The 17,952-nt window shown below is 46.6% G+C and overlaps 1 long non-coding RNA gene across 1 annotated transcript in view; it reads left to right on the top strand.

Annotated features, from left to right (window-relative positions):
* LOC142451292 (uncharacterized) overlaps positions 1-17,952 on the top strand; it is a 36,160-nt gene that overhangs the window by 13,714 nt on the left and 4,494 nt on the right. Inside the window, exon 2 of the long non-coding RNA XR_012784979.1 lies at positions 4,420-4,525. This is a non-coding gene — a long non-coding RNA (uncharacterized LOC142451292). The remainder of the gene's footprint in view (positions 1-4,419; positions 4,526-17,952) is intronic.

Raw genomic sequence — 17,952 nt, 5'->3', positions numbered from 1 at the left:
ACCATCAGTTTTAGAAGTTTTTCATACTCACCGTTATTAGCACCCCACTTCCACTGCAGTCTCCCCTTCCATGCCTCTAAGGAACCATTGATCCAGTTATGGTCTCCACAGACTTACCCATCCTGGGTCCCATGTATAGAAAAACACTATTACAAAACCACCACAACCTAACAACAATAAAGTAAAACAAAGACGTCACTCCAAAGAAAGCAGAACGTATTAAAAACTAGACTAAATTTTAAATGACTCAAGGAGGAAGATCAAATGATAAGGTGTGATAGTTTAACTTGACCGCATCTGCAATCATTCATTTCCCAATTGATCAAGGGAGTTGGTCGTTCCAATCAAGTTTGAAAGCCATCCAACTAGTGCAGATGGGATGTAGGGAAATGCATACTCTCCTGCGCTGTTGGTGGAAGTAAGTGCTATTTCAGGGCTCTCTCTGGAGAACAATTTGACAAATCTACAAAATATACAAAAGAGCCCTGGTGACACAGTGATGAACACTGAGTGCTAAACAAAAGGTGGCAGACAGCAGTCCCTGGCAGCCCTGCCAGAGACGAGTGAGCGGCAACCTGTTTCTGTACAGATGGGAAACTCTCTGTCCGGTGGTGCTGTGAGCTGGAACGGACCGGGCAGCCACACGTTTTCATCAAAATAGAAAGTGTACCTTCTGGATCATGCCATCCCATGCTCCCAGGGAAGTATGTGCAAGAGTATTAAGTAACAGGATGTGACTGGGGCGTTTCCCATTGTCTAAGAAGAGGAGCAGGAGCAGCAGCCCCCAAACCGAGTGTCAGAGTAGCTAACCCATCAGATTGTACAGAGCAGCTAAGACGTAGCAGAGCCAGTCTTGTGACCAGTGTTCTTCCGGCGCTGCAGTTCACATCGAGGCGGACATCCACAAGTGAGGGGACAGCTAGGATGCAGTGTTCAACGTGACAGCTCCTCTTTTCCTTCTCCTGAAGCCAGATGAGTGGGTTTCAAGGGAACTTCTGATGGAGTGGGAGTGTCTGGAAGACGAGAAGACTGACAGATGGACATCCCACTCCAGAGCTGGAGGCTGGAGGCTTGCCAAGATGTGGCTGTCAGAGCCAGTAGCACCGTGGTAATGAAAGGCCCCTTAGGAGGCACAGGAAGTGCCAGAACCCAGGGGTGGGTCTGGACGTGGCCTTGAACAAGAGACTGAAGATTTGACTGAACTTGACTTTCTGATACCCAAAGGGACGGAAATCTGTCCCAGAAGTCACTAAGGATGAGGGAAGCGAGATTTGAAAGAACATCGTTGAAAATCGTAAGAAAAGATACAGCCCTTTTAGTTTGTAAACATAAAAAATCATGCACACACACACCAAAAACCTAATGTTTTAAAGACATGGGTTGAGGGGAACTAACACTGAGGGAAATAGGAATAGGACCATATTCCCTAACTTACAACAGAGGGAATCTGGAAAGCTAATATTCCACAGTAGGAAAGCACCGCTTTGGCAAGTTAGAGATAAAGTCCAAGCACACGATCCCGCGTTAAACGTCAGTCCCACAGATTCCCCCTAACAGTTCTGCTGCCTTAAAGTGAGCACAGGACTGGTTTTATCTCCCTACAGAAGCAGACGTCCCTTTTTGCTCTGTCTTCCGGGTGTGTCACCCAACCCCTCTCGTACCTTCCCCCAGTAGTGGTTGGGCAGCTTAACCTACTAAGTCTGGATTCAAAATGTTTGCCATAGCTTGGATTTTTTGACTTGGCTATTGTCATTAATATTGCCTTGACAACTTTCAATGCATAGAAAGTAGCCATGTTGCCCCTGTAGCTCTTTTGAATTTATTAGGTGTCGTGTTGACACCTCCAATTCAGCGCTTATGGTGATCTGTGGAGCATGCCCCTGAGCCTGGGCCTGACATGGCCCCACATGGGGCCCAGACATCATGGGAACAGCCCGAGAATCCTTTCAATATTGTCATAAGTGTAAAATGTTAAAAAACAACAACAACAAGATAGTTACTATGTGAGGACAAGGTGTATCTGGAATTACCATGAATTAAGGTCAACTCAACAGCTAACATCTACAATAACTTAAGGTGAATTAGGCCCTTGGGTTAGGCCAGGTTGATTAGAGAGACAAATGCAGGCACTCATATCAAAGAGCAATTGAATATTGAGAAAACATCCCAGCCCAGTCCAGATCAAGTCCATAGGTCTGATATTAGCCCATAAGTCCGATATTAGTCCATAAATCCCTCTTCAGGCTCACGCAGTCACATGCAATGATGCTGAATGCAAGAATATGACATGCCGGTGGACACAAAGCCTTGTGGATCCAATGGTGGTGGAAGCATCTCAGTGCTGGCGCGGGTCTCCTCATGGCTCCTCCAGCTCTCCAAGTGTGGCTCTTCAACAGGAAGGTGAAGCAGAGAGAGAGAGTGGGGGGCAAGCCTCCATGGAGAAAGACAGGAAGTTCCCAGGATCCTCATGAGGTCACGCCCCAAAGGATTCATCATCAGGCTGCTTGCTACCTGATTGACAGGCTAGATTCCACCCCTGCATTTATTTATCAAGTTGACCTTGAGATTATGTAACTACCACAGCCCTGAACTTTTCATTTGAATGTATAGCCCTTAGTCCGCAGATCTGGCTGACCTGTCCACACTGCAGGCCCAAAAGATGCAGAGTCAAGAGCTGACAGCGGTCACTGCACCGGTGCCCCACTCAGGCCAGTCCGACTCCTACATGAAAAACCTTCTTCTATTTAATTCACAGTCATTCTGCTCTTCTGGTCACACTCTATTAAAGAAGACTTATCTCTTCGAAGTCCAGATTTACAAAACAAGCTAAGTGAAAGCATTGTGTTTCAAGAACCCAAGTAAGTCATCTTCATCAGTGGGGCGTGCTCCTAAGAGAAATAAACTTATTCTAAATCATTAAGCTACCCACATCCATGGTCAGGTCCATTCCAATTCCTAATGACTACAAATTCAGGTCGAGTCAAGACAGAGGTCAATTGACCAAAGATCAAATTATACCAGGTATATTTAAAATATTGATGGTTAAAAATAGATAAAATCTTGATGGTGGGATATCACTCACCTGGCCTAGGGGGTCTCTGAATTGGAGCATGCTCAGTTAGTCTTTATGGCTGGCTAAGTCTCAACTGATTCTCTTCCAACCTCCTCTATGGGGCCCTTCAGGCATGGGGAGGGACAACCCTGTCCCTATCATGCTACCCAACACAGCACAGACATTTTTGTGAACAGCCAGCTGCTTATCCTCCTATCCAACCAGGCTCCATCTAAGACCATTGCAAACATCTACTCCTGATGCCCCCAGCCTCTTGCAGTGAGTGAGTGGTGGGCCTGGGAACTCGGTTCTGACAACGAGCCATAAAAGCATGTTTTGGAGGCCAGCAAAGACATCTCCAGATGGCATTCCTGGAACTGCTACAATTGGGGTCCAGCCCCAGAGGGGAAAAGGTGAAGGTCCTGGTCCTTGCTGTCATCACAAAGCTACTGAGCTCTTGCATCTCCCACCTGCAGGTTTCTTGCAGTGTGCGAAAAATAACTTCCTAGTGTTTAAGGCCTTTATATTTAGAACGACTGCTACTTGCAGAATTCCTGCATTCTACCCAACGCAGACAGGCCAGGCTGGCCTCCATGTAGGTACCTTCTGCCAGGTACCAGGTCTGCTCCACAGGCCATACATAGCCAGTAGACCACAGCACGTGGGCTGGAGTCGCTGAAGCTGAGCCATGAGCTTTCAGACCCAGGGCCTCGTGCTGAAGTTGGACCCGAGGAAATGAAACGGAAGACAAGTGAAGACCTGGTCTCCTCCATTCGGAACTTTCTTATCTATGTGGCCTACTGCGAGGCACTCCACGGATCTGACAGAAAGGGGCTAACATCTGAAGATGTGGCATCCCACGAGGATTTATGATAAGAGCCTGGTTCTAGTTACTCGTCCTACCTGCAAATGAATAGACCCAGAAAGCTATGCCAAACTCCCTGCATGATTGGACCGAGCCATTCTGCGTGTTAAGAACAAGTTGTTCACCCCCATCCCTGGTGACTGTCTGACTATATAACATTAATTGGGAAAAGTGAAACGATTTCTTGTGTTCATATTGCACCCATTTGCCTCTGATACTCGGCTTCTGTGAATGTTGGCATAATTGTAAATGCCAAACTTCATTTTCTAACAAGTATTCATCACCAGTGTCTGCAGGAATTCGGTCTCGGTCACCCTCTCTGTGGACCTTTTTCTTTTGGTCCAGAATGCCATTGGGAAGAGTCCGTGACAATGAGTTATGTTCTGTGGAAGTCAGCAGGGAACCACAATGATATTTGAGCGCAGAACCATTCGTCTGCATTTTTAATACATGAATCCATTTGAAAACAAAAAGAGAAAATCAGAATCTTTTTCATTTTCAGAATTTGAACTGGAGAGGCAGGAAGATGGTGGTTCATTCAATTGAGGAAGGAGAGATGGAAGAAAAAGGCATCAGAGGCTAAGGAAAAGGCTGAGGCGCAGTCAAAGGTGAGCAGTGTACTCGGTGAACACCATCCTTAAAGTCAGGCTCTGACTGTGCGGATGGAGTAAGCAGGATGTGAGCGTTCATCTGGGTCATTGAATGAACTAGTTACACGAGTCCATCCCATTGTACCTCAGGACACCTTTTCCACAGACTGGATCTGAGGCCGTGGCTCCTCCCTGGGAGGTTCTACTCTTTAATGCTCTTCTGGCCCGAATTTTATTTTTAGTTTCTGGCAGAATTGGCTGAGTGGGGAGGAGGAGGAGACTCCGTGAGCTCAGGGTGGGAGTGTTGTTGAGACGACTTAGCTCTGTTCTTGTTCCTTGAGCATGCACTGGCTGCCTCCTGTCCACACACATCTCCCTGGAACAACTGTAGGAAGGCAGGCCTAGGCTTCAGGAGCTGCCTGAAGACCTCAAAACCAGTTGCTCTCCTGTGAATTCCAACTCTCAGCGGCCCCAGGTGTATCAACTTAGTACTGTGCTTGATAGGGTTGTCCAGTGCCTGATTCTTCAGCAGTAGATCCCCAGGCCTCCCCTCCAAGGCACCTCTCAGTGGACGAGTTCCTGCGAAGTTGCAATTAACAGTCGAGAATATTAATCTGCTACATCGCCCAGGGAGTCCTGCACTGAGACCTGACTGATACCCAGCCCAGAGATTCCACAAATCAGATCATCCTGTGGCTTCCTTGTCACCTGTGAGACCATCTCCTTTTCCTGCCCAACCCTTCAAGTCGACCAGCACATTCTCAAGTAGCTCTGGACTTTCCTGTCCTTTCCCACCCAAGAAACTCAAGGTCCCGCTCAGCCAATAAACAAGAGGCTTTTAATTGCCCGATTCAGAGCACAGTGCCTGGCATACAAAAGTGCCCAGTGATGGTCCTGGCATACAAAAGGGCCCAGTGACACCATGAATAAAGTGGCAAAACCGAGATTTTAACACTAAGCCAACCGCTAGATTTCAGAGATGCAAATATCCCAGGGTGTCCGGGGGAGACACAGACTCGATGGGACCTCCAGGAGCTGGAGTTTGCACTGGCACAAACCATGCAATTGCAGTAGATGCTGCTGGGAAGACCCCGGGCAGAGTGAGAGGGCCAGTGTAAATGTGGATTCAGATTCGCCTCAGTGGCACAGGCTGCTTGCCATCTGCAGCACACTTGCTATGCTGAAAGTTGGCCGTTAACTCCTGCAGTCATTCTGTGGAAGAAAGGCCTGGTGAACTACTTCCATAAAGATGAAACCGAAACGGAACCCACTGCCACCGAGTTGATGCCGCCTCGTGGTGACCCTCCAGGACAGGGTAAAACTGCCCTGTGAATGGCAGAGACTGTAACTCTTTATGGGAGTCGAAAACCGTGTCTCTCTTGGAGGGGCTGGGGGTTTCTAACTGCTGGCCTTGTGGTTAGCAACCCAACATGTAACCACTACGCCACCAGGGCTCCTCTGTAAAGACTACAAGCAAGAAAACCCCATGGAGTGTGGGTTGCCCTGCTCCCTGGCAACGATCAACAACAGGACGGGAATTGACCCTGAGAGGCTGGTCAGCTTGGGGTCTTTGTATTGTAGAGGTGAAGGATCCTCTAGCCAGAAAAACTAGCGATCTGATGTCTGAACTGAGGGCTGAGATTCAGATGGTGGCCCAGAATGCACTGCGGCCAGCAGGGCTCGAACAGACGTGCAAGGTGGGGCAAGAGTTAAAGAAAAACGAGGGCCTAAGGGAGCAGACACTAGGATGGGCATCAGTTGAGCACTGGCAGGCTCTGCCCAGGAGGATGACACCGGAAAGTCTAAGGTTTAAGTGAATTCTTTGTACAACTCAAAATTTCCCCAATCAGTAAATCTGATTGCATAACACCTACAGTCATGTTTCTTTTTAAAGAAGATGGAAAATTTTAAGAATATATAAACGATGGCAATCGATTCAAGAAAAGTTATAAAACCATAAATATATGAATTTTCATGAAAAACAAATGCGAAATGTTGAGCAAGAGTATTTTCCTCCAATATGTCATCTCCAAAAGGGTTTTTGAGTGAAGTGTACTTTAAATTCATGGGACAAATAATTCTGGAACAATTCAATGTGGGAAGAAACACAGAGCTCCCAAACTCCCCTCACAAAGCCAGCAAAACCATGATAACAACAACAACCCAGACTGACCCTACCGGCCAGGGTGGAACTGCTTCTGTGAATTTCTGAGACGAACACTTCATAGAAGTAGAAAGCCTCATCTTTCTCTTTCTCCCAAGGAGTGCTAGGGTTTTGAACTGCTGAGCTTTTGCTTAGCCCACTACAGCAACAGAGTTCCCATAGCCATGATAAGAAACTAAAAACATCCCCCTCCCCCCCCACCCCCCCGGTGTTTAGATGGTCTACGCAACAAGTTGGTTGCCATTGAACGGTTTTGTGCGTACTGTTCTATGACATTGGTTATCTTTCCCACGAGGAGTCAGCATTTCCAGAGGAGCCATGGAGGCTTGGTGGTCAAGCACTTGGTTGCTAGTCAGAACATGAGCAGTTTGATCCCAACAGCTCCTCAGTAGGGGTAACGCTATGGCAGTCTGCTTCTGTAATAATTTAGTCTTGGAAACTAGGGGGCAGTTCTACTCTGAGATGTAGTCCATTAAGATGGCTCCTCTACCCATCATCTCTTCTGGGATGAAAGGTGACTTCTGAGGATGCCTTCAGTTTCAAGTTAAAGATTATTGTCCCAAGCCTTCCCAAGCCTTTTGTTCCAGTAAACCAACCCCTTGAGACTTTGACTATGTCTATGAAGTCTCTGTAACTGGGTTTCCTATGGGATTTATTATATACTGTACATGAATATATACGTAACACACCCAAGGGAATATATATATATACACACACATATACATACATATGCCTCCCTATACACATAAAACATAACATACGCACCTCTGTAACCATACACATATTTTGATGTTGCTGTGAAATTATACATAATATTTACCCTAATTGTTCTTTATTTGTGCCAATCTCCCAAGATCTTCACTTACCTTGGTCACATTGTGCCAACTCCCCCCATAATCTATGCTGCCTTTTCCATCACCAGTGTCATCCTGAGCTTAACTTGCACTTAGTTTTTCTAAAATCACTTATTTGAGACAAGGAAACATATGGCAGCATCTTTTAAAGATCAAGCACAATTCCAGGATTTTTGTATATGTGTCGGGTGGTGGTGGTGGGAGCTATAATAATTCAAGACACATTCAACCCTTTAGCAAGTTCTTTGAAAATTACACTTATTGTTGGGAAAATAGGCAGATCATGTGATAAAATGAACTACTTTCCAAATGTCCAGCTGCACAAAGCTTGAAGGTGACTATACTTCCACATTCCATCATCTGCAGTGTGTTGTTCAAGCCTCCACCAGGCCCCTGTGGATCTGCCTGTGAAAGCTATGATGTTTGGAGATGATTGGTGAGACAATTGGGTGTGAAGATAAAATTCAAGTAAACATTGAACTTGTTTGGGCCAGTGGTTTGGCAGTTAAAACCCAGTAATTCCCCATGTAGTGACCTAACACAATGTAATCGCTTCCATAATGGGATTTTCTTTGAGCATCCAAGCAGTTGTGAGAAGATCCAGGTAGGAAGTAACCTCCTTGCTCAGGTCACAGCCCTGATGCAATTGGTTATGTAGCCTGCTTCCAATATAAGTAGATGCTGTGGAAAGCTGTTGATTTTTAAGCAGTGTGGACATTTGACACAATGATTCTACAACTGTTCTTTCCTTTTCCCTCTGTGTGTGTGTGTGTGTGTGTGTATCTGCAGGAGATATGCAGCATTAAAGGAAGTCAGCTTTAAAAAATTTAACATTAAGATGAACCTTTGATGATGACACACAAGTGTCCATATATTGTTAATTGGGTGGTACATTTGAGCTTTTGTTTATTATCACTACATTGGCTTTAACTATTGCTGAGAAGGAATTGGGGTGTGGCTCTCTGCTCCTGATTTGTTTGGGATCTTTAGAACACAGAAGACGAGCCCTTTGGGCTATAAGAGTCAAGCTAAAATTTCCCTCCAGCTATGAGTTTAGCAGTCACTTTTGGATCGAATGTTTCATACCCCATTACTTCACATCAGTCCCTTTCTTCTCACTTTTCTTCCTCTCCCGTTTTTTCAAAATCACCTTATAGGTTTTTTTTAAAATGGTTAGGTTTTGTGTCAACTTGGCTGGGCCAGGATTCTCAGGATTTGGTAGTAAGGCCCAGTGATCCCCCATGATTTGACCTAATACCATGTAATCATTTCCATAATTGGATCTACTACAAGCAGCCAATCAGTTATAAGATTAGAGTGGGGTACAAGTGGCAGACCAGTCAGCTCTGTCATCTTGCATTCTGCCCAAGCATTCTTTATTTCTAACCAGACGCCACCTCTGATCTTATGCCTGGAATCTGGACTATTCAGTCAGACTCCTTTAATTCCTGGCTCCAAACTGCTGTGTCTTAGCTGACCCTTGCCTGGCACCTTGCACCTGGCTTTGGTCCTGGATCTCTGAATTTGATATTGCTGCCTTCCTTCTAATCTGGCCTAGATTGGTTCCCCACTGTTCTCGATTCTCAACCTAGGTTTCGGACAGGACAGGGCTGAGAAACACCACTGGGCCTTTAGTAAGCATCTAGGTCTTTGGCTGTCTGTACCGTAGGCACCTGGGCAGTGCCAAGCAGATGCACTTTTTCTCCTGGGCTCTTGTGTCCTCAGTTCCTCCAGGACAGTTGCTCCACAAGTGACTGTACATGGGCCCTATGAGGTCATAGAGGAGCCCTCGGATGGTCTCTGAAGACCCAGCATCATGTGTGCCAGCATGGACAGAGAGAACTGCTGGGGGTGAGGTGGGCCGAATACAAATGTCTGAGGGCATCAACCTGGGCAGGCTCAATTTCTGTTTCCAGTTGGCATCAAGAGTGGGGAACATTAGCTCTGCTTCGCCCCCTGGCTTTATGCTTACAAAGAGAGCACACTTAACTTGAGCCAGAGGCTGCCGTTCCCATGCCTACCATCCTGGATTTCTGACTGTAGGATTCTGTCCCTGACAGAATGACATCTCTTAGCTCTCTGGAGTCTCAGAGACTTGTTTCAACTCAGCATTTCGAGGTAATGCTCTCCACCCCATAATATGTCCAGGTTCAACCTCCCATTGCCTGGTAACCTGCATTGTAGGAGCAAGTCTATGTAACTTAAGCCCCCTCCAAGCTCTCCTCCACCCTCCATGATGGCTAGAACTCTCAAGGCCTGGGCTTGCCTCCTCCTAACTATGATCCCCAAGGGGGTCAGACCTGGAAGCTGGAGAAGGGTTATAACAGAACCTGTCTAGTTTCAGTGACCCCACGGCAGAGCCCGGTGAGACAGTTGCCATGAGGAAATCTACTCATCACTACTGCTGTTGATGGGGAGGGTCTGCACGTAGGCCTCTCCCTGAGAACTCCTTCCTGGGTGTATGTGGGGGGGGAGGGGGGGAAGAGGGGCAGCAGTCCCCAGAAGAAGTTCAGCCAGCCACATCAGGGCCAGAACCTGGTTCCCTTCCTGACCCAGAACAGTCCAAGTCCATTCTCACGGTCCTTTCAGGGAGTCTTGTAGCCTCTTCTACCTATTTTACACTTTTGATATGCAGAGAAGTGACTAGGATGTGGGTCTCCACTCCCCAAATTATTCCCCATAACATCCTAATAGATTGGGTCACTTGCCTAGAAGACAACCTTGCCAAAGCAAAGATCAAAGGTCCTACTAGACCTTTCTCCCAGGTACCTACTCCACCTGACATTTGTTCAGCATAAAAAGAAACGATTCTTCCCCAAGTAAATGAGGTACGTCGGGTCTCTGCCTCTAGTGGTGAAAGTAAGTAGGACATTTAAATGGCAACTTTCATCCTTTTAAAACCCAGGGTTCTGCTTCATCATGCACCTCACGTCTGGGAGACGTGTCTCCTTCTGTAAGCTCCCAGGAAGGGGAGACCAGCGTCTCAGCCCCAGCGTCCAGGAACTCCATACTCTTCTTTCTCATCCACTCTCTTTGACAAGATAGAGGGTGTTCTTCATGTTTGTGCAAGACATCTTTTGTGTAGAGAGTAATTAGAAATTAGGAAAGAAAGTTTACTTTCATCAACAATTTTTCTAAATTACCTGTCATGCTGATAACTCAGCTCACTCCTCCCTTTCTTTGTCAATCACAGTGCCAGTGAGAACTCTCCAGAGCAAATGCTCCTGAGCTCGACGACGGCAGCTCACAGAGTTGTAATGCGCTAGGGGTGACAGCTGAGGACTAACGTGAACAATTGATAGTCGTTCCATTTCAGTTCTTTCTCACACATGTGAACGGCTGAGCCTAAGGAAACACGCAAACATCAGGCAAGAGAAAAATGGAACACCCCCTTAGTGAATATGTGAATAAAAGGAAAAAGCCAACGTGGCAAAGAAATGTATTTTCCTAATTCTAATTTTGTAACCCTGCTTCCACAATAGACACTTCTCAAAGGCTGAGCATTTCTGGAGGAAAGATTCACTGGGAGAGAGATGAAATCATATCAATGAGTTTCTTGAGGCAGATGTTGACTAAACTGTGGGCCTTCATTCTCAGTTGCTTTGAAATTCTTATGAGAGATCCAATGGGCCGAACTAGGTCTAAGATGCCATCTGAATAAGCCATCTATAAAGGAGCAATGGTTGAGATCCTGGCGACTACCTGGAAGGTTGGCAGTTCGAACCTCCCCAGAAACGCCATGGCAGAAAAGTCTTGGTGTCCCGCGCTGGTCAAGATGACAGCTGGGGAAATCATACGGGCACAACTCTGCTCTGCCACTCGGGGTCCCTTTGCGTCAGAACTGGCTTCCACAGCACCCGCCGATGACAAGCAAGCGATAGGGCACAGCTACGCCTGCTTGGGGCTCACCCTACTTTCAGCACTCTTCTCTGAGCCCAGGTCCCTCAGAGAATACTACCCTTCCTTCCTCCCTGTTATAGGCGGAACTGTGCCCTTCAAAAATAGATAGATAGATAGATAGATAGATAGATAGATAGATAGATAGATAGATAGATAGATAACAAGAGCAAAAGATGTGCGGAAGTCCTAGCCTCTGGTATCTGTGAGCGTGACTTCGGAAACAGAGTCTTTGAAGATGTGATCAGTGCGCTTGAGCTCACCCTGGGGTAGGATGGGTCCTAATGCAATGCTGGCGGTGTTCTGATAACAGAGTGGGGACACAGAGAGTCAGGGAGGAAGGCTGGTAGGCAAGGAACACCAAGGGCCCCTAGTCATCCTCAGAAACCAAGAGGGGCAAGAACCAGGTTCTCCCTCGGAACCCCCAGGTGGCAGGTACAGGACGTACAACCACACCTACTGCTCTCAAGTCCGTTGGGTCTCAAAATGACCCGAGGGCAGAAGAGAACTGGTGTCTGGGGTTTCCGAGACTTCAATCTGTACAGGAAGAGACAGTCTCATTTTCCCCCTGCTGAATGGTGAGTGGAGTCAAACTGTTGACTTTCTCGGCAGCAGCCCAATAGGTAATCTTCGCAAGACTCCTTAGCAACAGGACGAAACCCTGTATCAGACACCTACCCATCAGCACAAGGAGACAATAGAGTTCTGTTCTTAGGTGCTATCCCATTTCTATAGCAGCCCTAGGAAACTAATTAGGCTCTTATAGTGGAGGGAAATGGTTGCTCTTTCGTCGCCCATTTAGTTTAAAATAATACACACACATCCCCCCAAAAAAACCCCAACAAAACCCCGCGGGCAACCAACAGTTGCCAAGGACAACCAACAGTTGCCAAGGAGTGCCGTTAGGTTGTGTGAGTTGGCTTTGCTCCATGGTGACCCTGATGTGAAACAGGAGAACTGCCCTGAGGGTTTTCTCCACGGTCATTTCCACAGAAGCAGATTACCAGGAGCTGCTGGGGGTGGGGGGGGGGTCTAAAGTCTAAACACTCTCCTCTGCTGTTGAGTAGACTCTGATTAATGTGAACCCCAGGTGTGTCAGAGTGGAAATGTACTCCATAAAGTTTTCATCATTGCTTCATTAAAAAAAATTTAATTTATTAAAAAAAATCATTTTATTGGGGGCTCGTACAACTCTTATCACAATCCATCCATCCATCCATCCATTGGGTCAAACACTTTTGTTGCCATCATCATTTTCAAAACATTTTATATGTGAGCCCTGGGTATCAGCTTCTCATTTTTGCTTCCCCCCCACACTCCCTCCCTCATGAGCCCTTGATAATTTATAAATTATTATTATTTTCATGTTTAATACTGACCGATGTCTCCCTTCACCCACTTTTCTGTTGTCTCCATACCCCTGGGAGGGGGTTATAGGTAGATCATTGTGATTGGTTCCTCCCATCTATCCCCACTTTCCTGTTGCCCTCCTGGTATGACTACTCTCTATATTGGTCCTGAGGGGTTTATCTATCCTGGATTCCTTAGGTTACAGCTCTTATCTGTACCTGTGTACAGATAATCTGGTCTAGCCAGATTTGTAAGGTAGAATTGGGGTCATGATAGTGGCGTGAGGTGGGGGAGGAAGCATTAAAGAACTAGAGGAAAGTTGTGTGCTTTATCGGTGTCATACTGCACTCTGACTGGCTTGTCTCCTCCCCGAGACCCTTCTGTAAAGGGATGTCCGGTTGCCTACTGATGGGCTTTGGGTTTTTGTTCCTCACTCCTCATTCCCAATGATATGAATTTTTGTTCTGAATCTTTGATGCCTGATACCTGTTCCTATCGACACCTCATGGTCACATAGGCTGCTGTGCTTCTTCCATGTGGGCTTTGTGGCTTCTGAGTTAAATGGCCACTTGTTTATCTTTAAGCCTTTAAGATCCCAGATGCTATATCATTTGCTAGCTGGGCACCACCAGCTTTCTTCACCACATTTGCTTATGCACCCACTTTGTCTTCAGTGATCGTGTTGGGAAGGTGAGCATCATGGAATGCATTGGCTAATTAAAAAAAAAAACAACCAAAAAAACTATTTCAATGAGATTTGGGTGAAAGCTTAGTAGACTCTGAATCTTGGATGAGCAGTGCGTTACCAGTTGTACTGTTAACCACAATCAGCCATTTGCATCCACCAGCTGCCCCACTGGAGACAGGTGAGGCTTCCTGCTCCCCTAAAGATTTATAACTTTTGAAACCTACAGGCACAGGTATAGTCCATCTATAGGATCAGTTATGAATCAGAATTGATTCCATGAAAATGAGTTCATTTGGCTCTGGGTGAAAGCTTGCAGAGCAAATTCATTTTCTATCCAACAATCCACTGATTGCAGTCACCACAATGTAACAGCACTCTGCCAACTCCTTCTCTAGAGTTCCAGTTTCCATGCATCCCTCTTTCCCACCCCGTCTTGCCTTTGGAGCCTTATCTCTGAGCAAATGCTGCGCTTTTGGTCTCAAGTAGCTAATCATTCTAGAGTGGTGCTTCCCTGGTGTGATTGTTCACCTTGCAGTTTTGTGTATTTAATGTTAAGCTGAAAGTTGAGGCAGTGGGGGTTGGCTGATGGGTGGTAACGTGGAGAGTGAATTCAGTTCCAGGCTTGAAGAGTTTCTGGGTATGTGTGTTGGGGGGTGGTTGTGGGGTGGTGACTGCCACCAGTCTCTATCGACCCAGTAAAACTTGTCATTTTGAGTTTTGATCTACATTTTTCTCCCACTCAATCCAGGACCTTCTCTTCTGATCCCTGGCTGGGCACCATCTAGTTCTTCTGATCTCTGGATTATAAAGGTTGAAGTCTGTGTGGTCCTTTAATCCTTTGGATGAATTGTTTTCATGCACCTTTGATTCTCCTTAACTGTTCCAGACAGGGTAAGACCAACAGCTGCACCTGAGATGCGATCTCCCACAAGCTTTGAAGACCCCAGTAGGATGCAGAACATTGTCTTTGGACACTACGTTCTGTTGAGTTCCCAGGCCCAGTGACTCATTCCCTTAACATGTGTGGTTATAGCCAAGTTTTCATAACTTTGTGCCCTGAATGCTCAGCTGTATTCCTAGGTACATTTGCATAGTTAGGTGATACACATATAGAAACATTATCGATCAAACCTATATATAGGCCTTTCTACACTTGTTCATCTTGTGTGTCTATATACCCACTCATAGATTATTGTTATTGCTGTTATTGTAGGATTGGGTATGGGATAGTATTTACCTTGTTGCCTGTAACTCTTGCGCTCCTCCCTTGCCGCTGATCTTCCTCTTATTCTAAATTGCCTTTCGCCAAACATGTCTACTCTCGTTAGTAGCTTACCCTCCCTTGCCTTTCCACCCCTGGTCATCATCAAAGAGGATTTCTTTCTGCGTGAAAGCCTTTTCTGATGGCTAGGGTTTGGGGTTTGTTTTTTGCTAGTTGTTTTTACAAGTAGATTGACAGGACTTTTTGTCAAGGAGCCTCTGTGTAGACGTGAACTTCCAACGTTTCAGTTAGCAGCTGAGTGTGTTAACCATCGGCACTGTCCAAGGATTTTAGCTTTAAATGGCTGTCAAGTCGATTCCAATTCATAGTGACCCTACATAGGTTTTCTGAGACTGTAATCATTACAGAGCAGCTAGGCTCAACCTTCTCCTGGGGGTGGGGGATGCTGACCTTACAGTGAGCAGCCCAGTGGGTAACTCATGCCACTGCGTCATCCACAATAGACTCCTCTGTACCTCTTGAATGGATTTCAAGACTCCTCCATGGAGTATTAAAGCGTTTCTATCTGAGCACTGGAAATCAGTGTGAACATCACCACGAGGAAGTGAAAATCCCTACTCAAGCTAAAGCCTTTGTCCACCCAGCTCAGTGAGATCACAGACACAACTTTCTTTTTTTTTAAAAATTAACTAATTAATTAATTTTAAAATCTTTTTATTGGGGCTCATAAGGCTCTTATCACAGTCTGTACATACATCAATTGAGCAAAGCACCCTTATACATTCGTTGCACTCGTCATTCTCAAAATTCACCTTCCACCTGGGTTCCTGGAATCAGCTCGGTTTCCCTTTTTTCCCCCATCCCCTCCCTGCCCGATCCCACCCCTGGTCCCTTGATAATTTATAAATAATTATTATATCTTATCTTACACTCCCCGGCGTCTCCCTTCACCCGCCTCCCCATTGCCCATCTCCCAGAGAGGAGGTTACACATAGATCTCCGAGATCGGTTCTCCCTTTCTACACCCCCTTCCCTCCTGGTGTCGCCACTCCCACCGCTGGTGTTGAGGGGTTCGTCTGTCCTAGATTCCCTGTGCCTCCAGATCCCCACTGCACCGCTGTACATCCTCTGGTATAACCAGGTCCGCAAGGCAAGGTAGGATTGGGGACAGACACAACTTTCAAAGCAACCTCCTCCCCTTAGCACTTGGCCAGCTTGCATGCCGCATGTGTCAACTGGGAGGACAGATCCTGTTCCCTTGGCCTCCGTATCCGCAGGACTTACTTAGTGCTCACTGCACACTTGCTATTTGAGAGAGATTGCTAATGCGTGGATGGTGTTGAAGAAACCAACACAACATCCCTGATTATCGGAGCTCGAAACCACAGAAAGCACCCACTGCTGGGAAGTCGATTCTGGACATAGCAACCCTGGACAGAGTCTCTGAGACTGTAAATCTTCAGGGAAGCAGACAGCCTTGACTCTTTTCTTGGCTACAAGTTGGGCGGCTAACCAAAAGGCTAGCAGTTTGAAACCACCAGCCACTCCATGGGAGAAAGTTGAGGCTTTCTGCTCCCTTAAAGAATTGCAGTCTTAGAAATCCATAGGGGCAGGTCTACCCTGCCCTATAGGGTCACTCTGGGTTGGCAAGGACTTGATGGCAGTGCTTCGGCGTTTTGCAGTCCCTCAGTCTTTAAGGATCTGTAAAAATGCAAGCGCCACCCAGAAACGATATAGCAGGACCAAGCCCAATGCTTATTCAGCAGGGGATTATTGTTCAATAGACATCACACCTCCCCCCCTTCTCCAGTGTCGGCAGGGATGGGAATGGATACATGCAAATTCAAATTAAAAATAGCAACATGTAATTTATGCACAGATATTCTTCAGCCGTCACTCCTGCAAACATCTTGACTGTTTGGATAGAGCGAGGCAAGGAATCCGTATCTGGTGCAAATGGAATGGGGGAAACACACCGGCTGTGCTCGGTTCCAGATATGCTGCCCTTGAAGGGCCTCACAATAATTTCCATCTTTAACAGCTGAATATCCTTTTGTGAAGGGCTCAGCTTGCGCTGGGCCCGGCTCTCTTTCTTTTCAGAGCTGACAGTGACCTCTGCGAGTGGTGCTGCCAGCCTCAGGCTAGAGGTTCATTAAATATGCAAATTCACTTGGATCAGGTGTATAGGCACTATGGGCTGCAGTGCGTGACTGCCTCAAACCACCAGTCCATGGCAACAAATGGACAAATGAGCTCCATACAACAGATGGATGTAATAATTGTGATAAGGAGTTGTACAAGGGATAAGATTGTGATAAGAGTTTAAACAATAAAATGTTTAAAAAACAAACAAGCCATCAGTCCTCAAGTTGGAAGCAGCACCTCTCTCTCAGTGTGGTTTTCTCCTGCTAGTATGGTTTAGAGCTTCCAGGGCAGTGTTGGGGTTAATTAGCCACACCTGCCCTGTCTGGAGAGGCAGTGCAGAATGCCCTAGAAATGCTGGGGGTGGGGGGCAGCCTCACCCCTGCAGGTGAGTTCCCACTCACCTTACTGTGAGCAACCCCTCCCTCCTCCGCATTGGAGGGATGCCCTCATCCTTCTACCTCATCCAGTCCTCTCCTTGCATCTCTAAGAAAGCATTACATCCCAGCCCCTTAAAACCCCCAGACAAACCCTTTGCCTTTGAGCTGGTTCCGACCCACGGTGACTCCGTGTGCGACAGAGTAGAAGTGGCCCCCTCCCTTGGCTGCGATCTTTATGGAAGTAGATCTTCAGGACTTTCTTCCACAGCACCGTAGGGTAGTTTCACACCGTCAATGCTCAGGTTTGTAGTTGAGCACAAGCCGTTTGTGTTACCCTGGGACCAGCTCTGGAAAATCTGTTTCCTCTGCTGAGAATAGTAGTTTCCAAACATGCTGACTCTCTTTTTAAATGGTGGAATTCATCTAGAAAAAGAAATTCCACAAAGCTCCTAAGATATTCCGTGGCGAAGAAGGCAGGATCCTGGTTTCCTGTTGCACAGCACCACAGGCACCTCAGAATCATCAGAAAGCCATTTGCTGTGGGTCGAACCCGAGGGTCAGGACACAAGCATTTGCTTCAGGCAATGGTACAAATGTGGTGAAAGGGAATGAGATCAAGGGAGGGCTGCTTCCGCAAGTGGTCCTCCACTTGTGGGACTTTTCACTTCCCCACCTCTGGTTGTGCTAGTCCTGGTAGATTAGAGAAACAAAATCGCAGAGAGACTCACCTGTGTATAAGAAAGCACTT

This window comes from Tenrec ecaudatus, chromosome 6 (genome assembly GCF_050624435.1).
Source record: "Tenrec ecaudatus isolate mTenEca1 chromosome 6, mTenEca1.hap1, whole genome shotgun sequence".
In the NCBI taxonomy this organism is placed as follows: Eukaryota; Metazoa; Chordata; class Mammalia; order Afrosoricida; family Tenrecidae; genus Tenrec; species Tenrec ecaudatus.
This window is presented reverse-complemented; position numbering and strand designations above follow the sequence as displayed.